This window comes from Centrocercus urophasianus, unplaced genomic scaffold (assembly GCF_019232065.1).
Source record: "Centrocercus urophasianus isolate 14NV4802_14NV808 unplaced genomic scaffold, USGS_Curo_1.0 seq_48, whole genome shotgun sequence".
Lineage (NCBI taxonomy): Eukaryota > Metazoa > Chordata > Aves > Galliformes > Phasianidae > Centrocercus > Centrocercus urophasianus.
The window spans coordinates 267150-270467 of NW_024885066.1; positions in this window are offsets into that span (position 1 = coordinate 267150).

Consider the following 3318-nt stretch of genomic DNA (forward strand, 5'->3'; position numbering starts at 1 on the left):
CTTCGTGCCGCAAGGACGGCTCAGCAGCTCGCGGGGGCGGGGAACGGCCTTTGTTGCCGCCGCCCTCCCCGTCCCCTCCCCGCACCGCCGCCCCGCTGGAAGCGCCCGGCCCCGCTTCCCCGCTCCGCCCGTGTGCGGAAACCGCCCCGCCCCGCTACGGCCCCGCACACCGCTGTGATGTGATCGGAGCTGGGGGGAGAAGGGGGGTGGAGGGGGGTGTAGGGGAGGATAAGGGGGTGTCGGACTGGGGTTACCCCGGGGGTGGGAGGGAGAGTGAGGGGCGATGGGGAGGATGCGGCGCTACGGGGGAAGGAAGCCGGGGGTAGGGAGGGGAGGAGTGGGGAAGATCGGGGAAACTCGGGTAATCGGATGTAGGGGCGAATGGGAGGATCCAGGGGTAGACAGGAGGGAATAGACTTCAGGGAGGGACTTCGGGGCAGTTAAGAGGGTATCCAGGAGTAGACAGACGGCTTGGAGGCTGATAGGGAAGGATGCAGGGGTAAATGGAGTGGTATCGGGGGTAGATGAAGGCGATGGGGCATTAGGAGGAGTGGCCAACAGTAGTTAGGGGGCATGGGAGTAGATAGAGAGGATATAGGGGAGTAGATTAGGGGAGTACCCAGGGGTTGTTAGAGGGGATATGGGAGAAATAGGGGGCATCCAGGAGTAGATGTGGGGGCACGGGGATGACCAGGTGTACCCAGAAGTAGGCAGGGTACCCAGGGCTATGGGAATAGGTGGGGATACCCAGAGGTAGTTAGAGGGGCATGAGGGAAGATAGGGGGTAGTCAGGGGTAGTAGGGGATCATTCGGGCAAATGGGGAGGGTACAAAGGTAGATAGGGGTTACCTCAGCATAGATGAAGGCATGGAGACAGATAGAGAAGGATGAATGGGTAGAGGAGCACCCAGGGGTAAACAGGGGGGCAAGGGGACAGGTGGGGGAACCTAGGGTAGACAGCAGGGCATGGAGAAGTACCCAGGAGTAAGCAGATGGGGGGAATCCAGGGGTACAAAGGAGGGGCATGGAAAAGCCTGGGGGGTAGGGGGGGAAAGATAGGGAGGGATCTGGAGCAGATTGCTGGGACCCAGGGGCAGATGGAGGGATCCAAGGGTAGAGAGAACAGCACGGGGCAGACAGGGGGCTGGGCTAAGTGGGACAGAGGAAGATGAATGGGGAGGGATAAATGAGGGGGACTCAGGGGTGGATGCAGTTATGCAGAGGTGATGGGGAGATCAGCAGATAGGGGGACACGCGGCAGGTGGAAGAGGAGTTCAGGGACAGATCCTGTGGCAGATGGAGGAAAACGAGGGGCAGATGGCGAGGGGACCTGGGGCAAATGAAGGAGGGGACGTGGGGCAGATGGCAGCGGGACCCACGGGCAGAGCTGGGGGGGGACGGGAGAGGCGTGGGGAGAAGGGGAGAAGGTGGAGCGGGGAGGCAGCCAAAAAAGGGACATCACCGGGATTTAGAAGGGAAATGAACCCAGTTCGGCTACAGCGCACGGCCCGTCCCTGAGCGGGGGCACCCAAAGGGGCGGAGGTGAAGCAGATCCCCTCAGCCCGCCCCCAGGGCTCCGCTGCAGCTTCTGTCCGCCTTAATTGTGCAATAATTAACGAGATGCAAATAATAATAAAGGATGCCTCGGTGCCAGAGGGGAAGGAACCCTTTGCTGAGGCTGCACCGCCCCGCAGCGGTTCCCGGCGCTCCCTGCACTGAGCAGCGCGGTGGGGAAACCAGGGGGGAGCGGAGGGGTCACCGAGCCTGGAGGAGTCCCAGGGCCCAGAGTGGGGATGCGGCACTGAGGGACACGGGCAGCGGGCACGGCGGTGGGCTGCGGTTGGACTCGGGGATCTTAGAGGTCTTTCCCGTCCTTAATGGTTCCACGTGGTGGGAAACACAGACGTGGCGAGCTTGTGGGTGATGAGCTGGGGTGGTGGGACACGGGTGATGAGGTGGGATGTTCTTCACATAGAGGGAGGCACTGGAACAGGCTGCCCAGGAGGCTGTGGATGCCCCATCCCTGCAGGCATCCAAGGCCAGGCTGGATGTGGCTCTGGGCAGCCTGGTCTGCTGTTGGTGACCTGCACACAGCAGAGGTTGGAACTGGATGAGCGCTGTGGGCCTTTTCAGCCCAGGCCATTCCATGATGATGAGCACGATGACATGGGTGACGTGGTGGGACACTGTGGCCATGACAGGACGTGGGTGAGACGTGGCTGACCTCACTGGTCACAACTTGACCCGGTGGGACAAAGCTGCTCTGATGGATGTGGCTGGGTCACAGGTTGATGTGACGGGACGCAGCTGATGGGGTGAGATGTGGCTGATGGGGATCACAGCCAGCAGGATGGAGCAAGGCCTGCCCCACGTCAAAGCACCCTTCACCCCACGTCCCCTCCAGCAGTGGCACAAGGCGGGGCTGCAGCACCCAGCTGTGCCCCAGCACTGCTCACAGCCAGCAGCCCGAGCAAAGGTCAGGACAAGGGGTGTGCAAAAAAATGCGGCTGAGGGGGTGGAGAACAGCCCCAGAGCTCTTCATCAGGGGGCAACGGGCCCCAGCAGCTTGAGAAATGTGCAACCTTCATGCAGAGCAGCCGGTGATGAACCCCAGGTAAAGGTGAGAAACGATGCAGGTGAGGAGGAACCACCCCAACGCTGCCCACCCTGCCACGGATCGGAGCTGAGCACCGAGCGCCTCCTGGGAACGAGGTCTGCGAGTCAGGGAAGTTTCCACAGAGGTTTGAGCTCAGTGCTCAGCTGAGCCACCACAGCCCTGTGCCTCTCAGCCACCACCGTGCGCTCAGTGCTGTGCTGCATCTCATAGCAACCTTTGCTCCTCACGCATCAAACCCTGAAGACTGTCGAGTCCAACCACGCCGTGCGAACAGCCCTCCTCTCAACCATGTCCCTGAGCACCACATCCAAACAGTTTCTGAACACTGAGGGATGGTGACTCAAGCACCTGCCTGAGAGCAAAACGAGAGCACAGAGCACAGAGGCAGTGGGGAAAACTTCATCCGCCCCCTGTGCGAGAGCTGCAGCGACCAGGAGCTCGCAGCACAGGCGGATCTTCATTCGCCCCACAGCTGCCCCACAGCAGGGTGCATGGATGCTGTGCTGCCGCTGAGCTCGGAGGCCGCAAGGGCTGTAAGCAGGCTCTGAGGGGAAGAGTCGCCAGGAGCACAGCCCAGGATGGGGCAGGGAGCTCTGCCTCCTCCTCTGCTCCACCTTCCCAGGCCCTGCGCAGGGCAGGGGAGGCAGAAGGGAAGAGGCAGGAGGAGGGCAGGAGGCTGCAGAGGGAAGGAAGCACCAGGC